This window comes from Morone saxatilis, unplaced genomic scaffold (genome assembly GCF_004916995.1).
Source record: "Morone saxatilis isolate NCDOM2014 unplaced genomic scaffold, NCSU_SB_2.0 Contig22, whole genome shotgun sequence".
NCBI classification, from domain to species: Eukaryota; Metazoa; Chordata; class Actinopteri; family Moronidae; genus Morone; species Morone saxatilis.
The window spans coordinates 1450186-1463690 of NW_023339785.1; positions in this window are offsets into that span (position 1 = coordinate 1450186).

The window sequence follows — 13505 nt, forward strand, 5'->3', positions numbered from 1 at the left end:
TATTCAACCAAAAACTGCTGCAACAATTATGAGCATAATTGATCATCGGTAATGGCCATCACACTAACATAATGTTCTGAGCCCTCTTATGCCTATAAAAACATCAGACAGTGGGCTGGTTGCATCTCAAATTAAGCTTTTAGGTTCCCAGCTTCCAGAGATGTATACCACTTCTATGTGGCCTATACGCTGGACCTGTTATTTCCCCATACCACATTTTATGCCCCCCTAAAGACCAGGACATCCTTTGTCTGCCCAACAGCCATGGAGGAACATCAAGAATCTATCAGTAATGTTCTATGAGCCCTTATACACTCTATACACAAATATTTTAATAGTCACCTAACCAAAGGAGCATGTTTATTGCATTGCAAGAATCCCCCACACCTGAACAAAAACAACAAATCAGGGCCCAAGAGACAGTTCAGTCCAGCCAACTCACGGGTTTGAAACGTTTTATTAAGCAGTAAAGCATACTTTAGATTTTTTGGCGTTTCTAGGCTCCGACCTCAAATACCTTAACCTAGCCGAGCCTACAAGGTGGATGCTGGGGTGGTGGTGGGGCTAACAGCGCAGCAGGCAGCAATAGGCTTACAGAGCAGCAGCAGCAAATATGAGGCAGGGCAACAGCGGCATTGACAGCGGCAACGGTTGGCATTGACAGAGCAGGAGGGAGAACTGGGGAATGTGCAGGTTTAGATAGACGCACCAGATTGGAAGGGTGCACTTGGTTAGTGATTTATGGAAATGAGGCATGTCACTTGTGTATATCCAGGTATGCCCGAGACAAAAGTGAGTCATTCCCAGGTCCCTAAGTGTCTGTATTTGGAAAAGGATGGGAATGAGACCAATCAACTTATTTTTCTTGGCTTTATTTAGGTTGCTACCAGTTGGGATTTTCGGTCGGATTTCCTCCTTGAAAATCAATGACACAAGGCAGTGGCCACCAAGTTCCGTAAGACGCTATAGCCGATCACATGCAGTACCTTAAACTCATCAATGACATGAAGCACATGATGCAGTAATTAAAAGCTTTTTTAATTTAGTCGAATTGTTGTGTTTAAGAACTCTGTCCAAATCAAGTGCAGTATTTTTTGCATCGATGATCCCTGTGTTAACCATCACCAGGCTTTTCGGTTGTTTTTATGTGCGAGGCTGGGCGAGACTGAAAGAGTGATTTGCGGCCGTGGCTAATTGTGGATGAGTGCTGGTGCGGCCTCCGCTCTTGCTGTTTAGTACACTCCTTTGGATTCCACTTACAGTTTTAATTAGGTCTTCTCTTTTGCAGAGAAATTCCAAATGATCCCCTTCCCGCTCGTTGTTTTGTTGTTGAGAGTCACTGTGAAATCTTCTCTGCAAAGGAAGAACTAATTTTAAAACTTAATTATGAATCAAAGAGTGTACTAAACAGGCAGAGAGCGGCTCCACACACTCATCCACAATAGGCTCAAACCTCTTTACGTCTCCGCCCCCAGCTCGCACTAAAAAACAACGACAAAGCCTGGTGATGTTAACACAGGATCATCATCAAAAAATACTGCACAGTTGATTGATGGACAGAGTTCTAAACACACAATTTTCCCGACCAAATTAAAAAAGAGCTTTTAATTAGCTGCTCAGTGTGCTTCTGCCCCGCCCCGCCCCCCTGGCCCCCCCCTGTTGTGCAGATTAAGGGTCTGGGTGTGATGGACTGACTTAAAGCTCTTACAAGGAAGACCCCTGCTGGGCAGCTGCCTTGTGTGCGATGTGATTTCGAAGGGGACATCCGGACCAAATCCAGACTGAGTAGCAACGGCTAAGATGTAATATCCAAGCATTTGTTACACAGATTTGGTGTAAAACTGAAAAAAATTTGACCACTCAAAAATTGATAGAAATGGTCAGAAATCCCTCCAAAATACCACTTTAAAACACCTTGAGGAGCACTATAAAAAAATGCATGTTTGGTATCAAATATATTGACGTTTGGATATTTCAGTACGAACAGCTGTTCTGGAAACTGCTCAGAAACCCTCTTGCAAGAACCTTGTTTCTGATTGGTTGTTTTCATTCAGACGAGGTGGGTTCTTGCAAATGCTGTTAGGAGCACAATGAGGAGCCAAAGGAAGCTGATTTTTTATAGGATATAGTGTAGGTTTCAGCAAATATGACAACAAAATCTTTTTTTTTATTAAATTTACCCACTGCAGCTTTAATAACTCTACAGAAAGAGCCAATCTCTTTGCTGACAGTCTTGTTTGTTTTTATAGGTCATACAGAAGTATCAGTATTAAACTGAGAATGTTTCATAAGCAGTTAAAAACATTTACATACATGCTTTTCTAAAAATCAAACTTCAAAGTGCTTTAAAGCATAAATCCTTGCTGAAGTAATATCTGTTCACTGTGGACTGCATCCTGTCATGAACGGTGGTTTGAGAAAACATAACCGTTCTGCCACACACTTTGACTTGAAGGGTTGTTTTATTTATTTCATTTCATTTCATTTTTAATGCAATAATCAGCTCTGATCAGCAACTAAATTTATGCAATTCCAATACTGTTTATGGACCCCGGAATGCAGAAATATTCAAATACACTAGGCGAAAATAACACATTTATACATATAAACAACATAAAAAACGACATGTTTTTTGCCTCAAAACTGCATGGCAGTGGGCATGTTGTCAAAGGGAGACATGGGTACACCAAGAACCCATTTTTTATTCAGGGATCCCTTTGAAAATTTCTGTCAGTTTTTAGATCGCCAAAATTGTGCCTAACTTTGGAATGTTATTTAGGTCCTTTTCTGACATATTTTAGATACAAAGAAAAACCAAGCACAGAGAAGATAGACACCTGAAGAAAACCCACGTCTCGGTCTGAGAAACAATCAAATCCAGCCAATACATCACAGCAACAAGTGAGGGGAGAAAGTTTGGGAGCGGCCGTAGAAAATAGCTCCAATGGTGCTGGCTGATCTCTCTCAGAGCCAATGTGTCAGGGTGACAAGCTCCTGACTTCCATCTTCAGATGGAGTGGTTCCCAGTGGAAGTTCAGGGCAATGGGCGTCTGGCCGATCGATGGCTAGGGAGGGATATGAAGCATGGGCTCGCCTCCGATGATAAATCTATCATGGTGGGCGATATGAAGTATGCACACGCCACACCTGATGTATATGAGTGTGCAGACTTGACGCCCAGGAAAGAGATTGATTAAATGGCTCTTTCGCCTCTGTGTGCGTGTGATTCGTGCTGATACACACACACAAACACTGCAGCCTTGTCATTTTGACTGAAAGCTTCAGGCTGTTGGGCTGAAATCACGTCTCTCTAAAATTGAAAACATCCTTAACTCGGGGGACCTATCCTTCCTCCTCCTCCTCCTCCTCTCTCTCTTTGTTGTAGGAGAGCAGCAGTATCTCCAGACGCCATGACGCCCACTGGGAGCTGTTGTCTGGACAGGGATTTCATTTTTTTCTGTGGACATGCTATGAGCCTCCCGTTGACTCTGCCCACAGAAACACGCACATGGGCACTCACTTATAAAGGCTTTATTTATAAATCCTCCTCGCACTGCAGGGAATGTGCATTATCGAATGGACAAAAGGTCCAGACCTCATCTGTGAGACATCATCATGTTGTCACCTATGGAGAGCTGCTGTTAGGCCCTTGACATCTGATCAGTGGCAGCATCAGCCTCATTCCCATTCATTTTTATTTAGTTAGCAAACCTTCATTTCATTGTACAACCATGTGTTGTATAATGATTTAGTCATGTCCTTGATCCCTGGCAACTCATCACAACAAAAAATGATGCTGAAAGCACTGGTCGTAAATTACACTTTAAAACCATACCATGATCTTGGTTGGAAATGAATGGCATGATCAACATGGCCGAAGGTGAAAGCAAACAAGCCGCCATTACTGCGATGGCATGTCACTTTTAATCCCGGGAGAACTCATACAACCTTTCACATGTTGGAAGCCATGGATATACAGTCACAATAAAGGTTTTAATCTTAAAGCCTCTGGAAATGTGGCTTGAACTAGTATAAATGCACATATGATATGAAAGTTGAATGTGTCATTAAGCATCCACAAAAATACCAGTGAAAATAAAAAATCATAGCTATTCAGTTCAATTAAAGCTGCAAGCAGCGATGAACAGGCCCTCGCAGTCAGCACGCGCTGGGCATGCTGCGATTGTGTTGCATGCCAGCAGATTACACGTTAAAATTTCATGTAAATCAGATGACGGTCGCAATGCAAGGCTTACATCCTGTTTCCAGTAGCAAGCGCTAGGATTATAACTGACTATTGGCATGTAGATGTGCTCAGGAATCTTATCAAACGTGAAGTTTGGTGCAGATTGAATAATTATTATTTTGCCTCAGTTTCATGAACTGGCCCCAATTCCAAATTAATTGAATAGCCCTGGTTTATGTATATCATTGTTGGGGCTTTTTACACCTTTAATTGATAGGGATAGCTGATGATTGACACAAAATGTGGGATGACATGCAGCAAAGGTGCAGCAAGGACTCAACCATACATGGGTTTGTGATCTACCAGGTGAGCTACTGGGGCACCCCAGATCGTGGTTACAGTTAATAAAAAGGAAAATGTTAATTGCACTGGGATGCAAACTCCAGAAAGACAGATGCACCACACACCAGTCCACCACCCCGAGCTCCACATGAACTACGTCCTGCATTGGCAATAAATGCTGGCAGTGGATATAAATCATTAGGTGCAAAATTGTCCAATATGGATTTAATTCCTATAGATACTTGGTTGGAATAAGCACAGCTCACACACCATCAGTGTATCGTTATCGTGAAACACACTCCAACTCCTGCACCAACTCTAGCACGCAAAATCTGCACACAAACTCGAGAACTGTGAAATTACTTTCTAATTACGTTGTCAGCAATGTCAGCTGAGTATTAGGGAGTTAAATATTAGAAGTTTTGCTACAGCTCAATTACACTATCTCCCTGTCAATGAGGAACAACAAAACCGTTTTCAAGAGTAAACATAAGCCAAGGGCGTCATGGCTAAAACATCAAAGTCCGGCTTCAATCAGAACCTTTGTCTGTCAAACAGGGCCTAACCCACAGTGATATCTTAGAGATGTTCTTTTAATTTGATTACACCAGAGATATCATCTATTGATGAGCTCGCAGAATGTCTGTGATCATGATGATTTATTAATTAAGGATGTGACCCATCTATTTAAATATGACCGTTCCATTTACATAAATCAGCATACATCATTAGTCAGGCTCTGAGTGCGTTTGTGTTGAAGGTCTACCAAAGCAGCCATCAGACAGGAAAGAGACATTTTGTCACATAATTATTTATATTGTTTTGGTTATATTATAATAAAAGTGAACTCAATATGCTTTACATAGTTATTCCACCCTAACCCTAACCCTAACCCAGCCTGCCACTGGGTTCCCAGTGATTCCCCTTGAAATGAATGCAACGAGGCAGTGGAAACACTCCCGCTTTTATCCACAGGGGCAGCCACAGTCAACACAAAATTACTTTCGTCAAGGCTCCTGAACAGAGTTTGATGTTTGTTTTTCTGAAACTATCCAACTAATGAAAAGTGTGTCAACTAAGACTCTTCTTAGCAACTAACGATTAAGTCGACTATTAGTGAGCAGTAAGAGATAAAGATTATTATATTTACCACAGTGGTATTGCAACTGGACACAACTACCAAATCGTACACAGTTTATTTAAATCACTTAACAAATTAAAATATCAGTGCAAAATCATCATATGGATGACAACCTGATGGATCAGTAATTAGGTTGTGTAAGGTCAGCCTGCTGGAGGAGCCATTAGCTCATAGAGGGGACTGATGCTGCTCTTACAGCCAAGTGATTGCTGGCCTACTGTACCAACCACACAGAGCAAAAATGCCAGCTCCCAGCTCGTCCTGTAAACTCATGTGCCTGCATGTGTGGGCCTGTTGGAGTAAGCATCTTTAGGAAAAGTTAATGTGAAAAGTTCACTAAACGAACAGCGCACGCCGATCCAAGAGAAAGCCTTTAACATCCTAATCATTCTTCAGCTTCTCTGCAAACTCAATGATTACGCTCAGCTCTCCCGCTCTGCATGAGACACAAGATATTGGAAAAGGCTCTGCCATGATTTACAGTCTTTTCAAAAGCCCAGCATATCTCCATGATAAATCCACTGAGAATATGAGTGAGAGGGTGCTGTGCTTTTACTCCAGGCTACAATGAAAACAGACCTTGCGATACATCAATAACTGCACTGAGGGAAGCTGAATATTTTAGGGATATTACTGAGATGTCTTAATATTCCAGGAGAAATGTCAGAACGAGAGGCAGAGTTAGGGAAAGTGAGTTAGCTTGTGCTCCCTTCTCTCGTTCTCCATCCATTTTTCCTCTCTTTTCTCTCCCAGCGGAACATCTCTTTGATCCTCACCTCACGGGTCAACCTGCTTGTTTACGCCTGTCCGATAACGTTGAATAAAAACAGATCTGGAGTCAAGATTTCCTTTTTTAAAAGATCTGGAAAAAAGGGGGGAAGGAGTTGACAGTGTCAGAATAAAAGCAGCTTTATCTTCAAAGGGAAACAGGTGCAGAAGTTGTTTCCCTGCATCAAGTCCGTATCAGTGTTTCATATACATAACAGTCACTGCTTTGAAGGCGTCAAGGTAGAAAAAGTCCCTTGTTCCCCAGTCTGCTAGGCACTGGGCTGCGTGGGGACTCATAGAGAAGGTCACTGTTTCCTGTCTGAACAGAGAAACCCCAGCCAGGTGGTCGGGGCGAGGCCCCTGAGGATTGTGGAAAAAAGGAGGATAATAATGGGGGGACAGATAGCACCGTTGCAAAAAAGCTCGCTGACATTTGGAGATGGTCTCTGTTGCCTCTATTGAGAGTAAAGGTGTGTTAATATGTGTATTACATGGATTCCTCTGGTTGTTCTGTGTGTCTGGCAGTTGTTTGGAGTGTGCATGTGCATACTCTTATAGAGAACAATATTTTTGAGATGAATGAATATGAGTGAATGAATGAGTATTACAATAACCATGTGTCATTGGAATAAGTAAGTTAAGGGCTTTTTACAGACCAGTGTAATATATATATTTTCTAGTAATAATGAATATTTACTCAAACTGCATCATATTTATCGTATTGGAGGTTAGTGACTCTGGACATCTTATAATGTATAAAGATTTAGTCCATAGAGCCCAGTTCTGAACCCGGAAATGTTGATTACCTCATAGTTTTATGTTAGAAATGTACATTATAGGTCCCCAGAAACTAGAAACTGCCGGATGCTAACTATGTTGGGCAATTGGCTTAATTAGCACAATTATCAATATAGACAATATTTCAGCAACTGCTTGGCTGATTCAGACAATATTGGAGTGGTTTGGGGGATTATTGAGAATGCAGAAACAATTTCTGACATTTTCAGTTTCAGTCAGAAGTGGTCATATTTCAACTCCCGGTGCACCAAATCTGATTCATTTTGTGTTGATTTTGAGGTCATTTATGCTTCATACATTATACCTGCATTTTATAATCAAGAGAGCTTAATCATGTTCAGTCATGATATTACTTAAGTTGTGCTTGCAGTTTACATACAACAGCAACACACACACACACACACACACACACACACACACACTGGCGAGGATTATTTTTTTACATGAATATAGTGTTTAATTGTCTTGAGTTACTTGCAACCTGAACAACTATGACCTCTGAATAACATTTCTATTCATTTCATTTTCTAGGATGAAAACAAAAAAAATGAGCTTTCTTTGCAGCATATTTCAAGACCTGTGCTGGTGTCTCGATGGCGAATAAAAACGTAAACCTGATGTAAAGCCCTCGGTTTATTGCAAACACGTGAGCATCCAAACGAGAGTGCATGTGTTTGTCTTTCCCTGAGTGTGTGCGAGCGGGAACAAAGTCAATGTAAATAGGAGCGATGCCAATGATAAATTCTTGTCATAATCTGAGCTTACCTCGGGGTCGTCTTTCTTCTTCCTCCAGATAGGGAAACTCTGTGGAGTTCCTTATCACACAGCCAGAGATAACAGGGCTCCAGTACAAAGCAATGATCCCGTCTGTTTGCTGACAAGTGAAGCAACTTCAATCCCCGCAGAGGGATCCCACCTTGTTCTGGGACAGAGCGCAGACGATAGAGACAATATAGAGAGCTCATTTACATTAGGAGTTTGATAGATAGAGATGCTGGGGAGAGAACGGCAAATACACCCATGTTTGAGTCAAAAAGGATCTACTGTACCTGCACCTCCTTCTCATCCCTGTACTCCTCCAGCTACTCTCCCATCAGTTCATAGATAATGCTGCGTGTCTAATAATGAAGGAACAGTATAATAGTTGTGCAGCAGGTTGAGTTGAAGGAGCTGTCAAATTAACCTTTACCACATCCGTGTTTGCTTTTTATGTTTCTTGTGGCGTTGATATCTTCAACTTATTTCTCAGCGGCTTCACACTGGCTCTTGAACGACTTCACGCAATCATAAGCTTAACTTTTGCAAAAATAAAAGAGATTTTCACTTTAATGCAGGGCAGATTTTTTCATGTCAGTATCTTCTTTTTAGGTAAAAATAAACCCTATAACCCCCAATGATTGACATGTTACTGATTATTTTCATGACAAATTCACTAATTCATTATTTTTGATGAATTATTTAGCCTATAAAATGTTTAATAAAATGACACGTCCATCACAAATTCCCAGAGTACAAAGTAGGGTTGTGTATTACTCTGATATTGTTGCTAAAACGATAATGACTTAGACTCTCAAAATACTGACTTAGTATCACAAAGTCATTATTTTGAGATGCCAAGTCAATATTTAGAGAACGTTTCTAGTCATAATGCCTTACTTAATCCTTTTTAACTGTCACATTGGCAGAAATGGGCTTGCAGAGTTTTAAGTATACCTAAATATATGAATATTACATAAAAAATAAAACCTATCCCAGCACACAGCTATACATTACACCATTCAGCTCTGCATTTAAACCATGTTTAAGTGCAAGCTACTAGCTACTTGTTGCCAGAGCCATGAAGAGAGGGAGTTGCTGTAATGTTATAGTGATGGTACGTGCAGTGATGCCTCTGTTGCCTGTACTGTCCGCACCACAGGGAAAATATTTTAACAGAGTCTGTACCGAAAAGAGGAAACAACATCTGAGTTGTGATTTGGTTTGGTAGATACTGTTTATATAGAAACCCGAGCCAAATTGGTACCGTGTTTCGGGAACCAACCCTAGTACAAAGTAATATTTTAAATTCCTTTGACAGAACGGTCTCCACCAGGGCAGGAATTTCATAGAGTCCATGAAAGCCCTGGCTGCTGTTCCCTCTCATGGTCTCATGCCCTGCGGCCACATTGGCTTTGTAGCCTTGCACGCACTTCCCCAGCTGATTTTGCTATTGTCTGCCTCTTTCTTTTCAATACGGGGCAACATCAGGTGAAATGCCGTGCACATAGTGTGTTCAATTTCCAGCCTGGAATGAACCGCTGGAAACCCAGACTTAGGCCCTGTTTACAGGACAACAGTTTTGTTAAAAAAAACAAAAAAATGTTTCCTGCAGCAAGATGATGGCTAACAATGAAGGTGTGTCGCTGTGCCATTGGATAGATGATATCTGGATTAACAGCCCTGATAATGAAAGAAAGGAAATTATGTGTGAGCATGTGTGTGAGAGAGGAACGAATGCAGGAATCAACTATAGGCCAATATGCAATAGAATAATCTTCCGGATTGAACGTTCCCTAGAGCTTTTTTGTTTTTCCTAATGCATTTCTTTCAAGTCGCATACATTGACGTACCTTCACAAATATGCAAACGAAAAACCGAATGGCCTTTGTGTTTACTGCAAATATCCCATACACTTTTAACTGACAAATTCTACACACCTCCTTACAAACACAGGTATGTAAAGCAAAAAAAAAGTCAGAGTAAAAAAGGAACATTATAAAAATCCTTTAAGAATACTGACTGATTGCACAATAAGTTCCCCATAATAGAGCAGGAAAGGGTTGTGCCCTATCAGTACAATCTACAATGATATAAAGGAATTAGGCAAAAACTTAGAAACACCTGTATAATGCATTACAGTCCAACAGCACCATAAAAACTACATCCTCCAAAATGATCCTACAGTCGAATCAACACCTCTCCAAAACAGTTTCAACCCTGAACATTAGAACCCTCTTGAAGGGAGGATTCATCACAGGACTGTTGGATTGCAGTACATTAACAGTAGGGCTGTGTCTTGGCAAGAATGTGGCTATACGATACACATCATGTTAAAGGGTTACATGACGAATAAGAAAGGCAATATATTGCAATTTTAGTTATTGTAAGACTGTGATAGTATAAAGCACCACCATTAAAATACATACAATTCAAGCAATCCTTGTTAGCATCCCCGTTGTTCTTTGTCTAGTCTGCCTTGATCCGCTGTCCGTGGTGCTGAAGTAGCAGACTGATTTCTCTCTGTCTCCCCCTTCTCAGTCTTTCATCTCTAATATTCTCTACACTATCTACTATAATATTCTATCCTATATTGTAGCCTATATACTCTATAGAGTAGTGTCACCTTCATGATCAAAGAGGCAAAAAGCAACGTGTAGTCGCAGAATAGTGAGAGGATCATAGAGACACACTGCTGGTTGTATTCCTAGAATATTTCTGTCGTCATTAGGGAGTGTCTATGCTTCTGAAAATACACCCCCAGACCAAAATATGGCATCCTGCAACAAAGTCCTTTGGGAGGTGTACATGTGTGTGTGCTGGTTTGTGGTTAACAAATAAGAACTCACCAACTGCCAAAAAGTATATACTATGTTTATATATAGTATAATTAAAAAATATTTGAAAGTGCCCCTCTAGTCAAAGTCAGTTCCTACAGTATGATGTTTAAATGCTGTCTGTGCGTGTGTGAGTTTGAGACTAGAAGGATGTTTTTTACATTCATCTGCTGAAAGTGGAAAGTTTCTCTGTGCTCATTGAACATCTGATTTGGAAGGAAGTGTAGTGGAATTTTAATTTATAGAAAATGTGTCTTCTAGAGAGTTAAAGCTTTCATTGCACGTACAATTAACAATGCTGTGCATGTATTTATCAATCACAGCAACAAGGAATTTGATGCTGAATTTTGCAGCTCTGGAGTCAAAAATAGACTCTGCATCTGGTAAACCCACTTTGAAGTGTCAGTCAGTTGATCCTACAGACAGTCGAGTTTCAAACAAAATACGCACTTAGGTTTAAATACAGGCAATCTGTAAAGGGGCTAAAACCCAAACATTTCCAGGACAGCGTAGATCAGGGGTAGACAACCTGCAGCTCTGGAACTGCATGTGGCTCTTAAGCCCCTCTTCAGTGGCTCCCTGTGGCTTTCAGAAAAAAAACAGGAAATGAATAAGGGTTATTATTAAGTGATCCTTACATTCTCCAATTGTAAAAATGTGGAGCCATTACACACAGAATCATGTAATCCAAACCTCAAGAGCTCTTAGTTAGGCTAGCTATGGATTCCAAATCCCCCAAAAAGAAAAGAGAATTTAATTGTGTGTAGACGAAGTTAGTTTGTGCCAAAAAAAATCTGTGTTATAAGGCTCAAATATGTTCTGCGGCTCTAGAGAGACTTTTTTTTCTTTTTTGGCCAAAAGAGATACTAAAGGTTGCTAACCCCTGACATAGATTATTTCCAGAATATTTGGTCATTTTAATCAATTTCCAGGTTTTCCAGGATGCGTGGGAACTCTGCTGCTGGCTATTACACAGAATGAAGGTTTAAGATACTTAACCTGCAGCTTCACTTCACAGACCCAGAAGCTCGGTCCATTATATATACTGTAAATGAGTAAGACAAAAGTAATGGAGTAAAGGAGTAGCCAGCACAGGTAAATATCAGTGATTGTAATTGCTTTATTTAACTGGAAAACCGATTTGTGACATTGCTAGTTACCGACAAAAGTAGTGGAATTACAGTAATTCGGTGCTCCCAACACTGCTCCTCATCCAGAATGTCCATGTTTTCTCCTCGTGTGAGGGAGCTAAGCATCATCTCTGCAGAGGATGGCAAAAGGTTACAATATTTTAACTTTTGGGTGGTATTCTCTACCATCCTACACTAATTTTACTGTCCTGCTCTCATCCACTAACATGACATCCCGTTTGCCGTCTACCATCTGCCTGATTCATGTGAATGCAGCATACACTGTGAAAGTTGATGAAGGAAAATAATAAATTATTACAGTCAATTTTCCAAACTAAAAATACACAAGCAACACTAGTCCTCATGACCAAAATTGCTAATAGATAGATGTACTTTTAACCTTCAAATGAATGTAATATGTGTGTGACAGGTGTGTGTGTGTGTGAGTATTTGCGGCTGACTGTGATGTCTCCATATGGTTTGTGCATGTTTACCTCCTGTGTGGTTGATCTCTTATAAGCCTGAGAGTTAATGAATATCTGTGTGATTGTGTATGAGTGTGTGTGTGTGTGTGTGTGTGTCAGGGAGCGAGAAAGAGAGAGGTGTGAAACAGGAGCATGTATACCGCCATATGGCATACATTCAGTTATATCACGCAAATCTCTGTATCTGTGGGCTTGTACGGTGATTTAGTGTATTTACACCTGCATTTGATTATGTGTGTGTGTGTGTGTGTGTCACAGTGGTTGGACCATCTGTGCCTCCGCCACTTCAAAGCAGTGCTCGCCTCAGAAGCACCTCGCAGACAAATGAATTATTGAGTCGACTTGAAGACGTTTGCAGTCGAGCGTTTTGTTCTGCCGTGGAACACCCTGCCTTTCAGGAAGTGGAGGATGTGTTCGTCCCTTCAGATCAAGGTTGTCGCCTCCTCTGCTTCCTCTGCACACACACACACACACAGCTACATCCTTCACCTCCTGCCTTAAACTCTACTTGTTGTTTTATATGAAAACTCACTTCTGCCTGTCTACCCGGCTCCTCTCATCCTCGCCATACAATTCCTTTGCCGAGCTGCCGTACAAAAGGATTCAATGCAAAATCTTTTAAAAAAAGTCAAAAAGGAAAAAATAAATAAAAACCCATGTACACCCTCACTCACTCACTCAGGAGGGCAAAGACAGGATTTGGGGTTTTATTAAACATGGGGGTGGAGTGAAGAAAGGGAGGAAGTACTGACTTTATAATGCTTCAGAAATCTGTTGAATCCATGGTTTCTCTTTGTGAGCTTTAGCACCTCTTGTGGATTCTACTGTGTGTTGCTGTATTCCAAATGGAGCACAGGCTAGACTAATGCTTTAAAGACAAAGAAACACAAAGACAAAAAAGTTGACTTGGACTCCAGTACCTAACAACTTAACAAATAAACACTGTTTAAGGTTCAGCCAGTTCTTACTGCATGTTTATGTCATATATACACACCGATCAGTCATAACATTATGACCACCTGGGCACCCTGGTGGTCATAATGTTCTGCAGCCCCACACCAA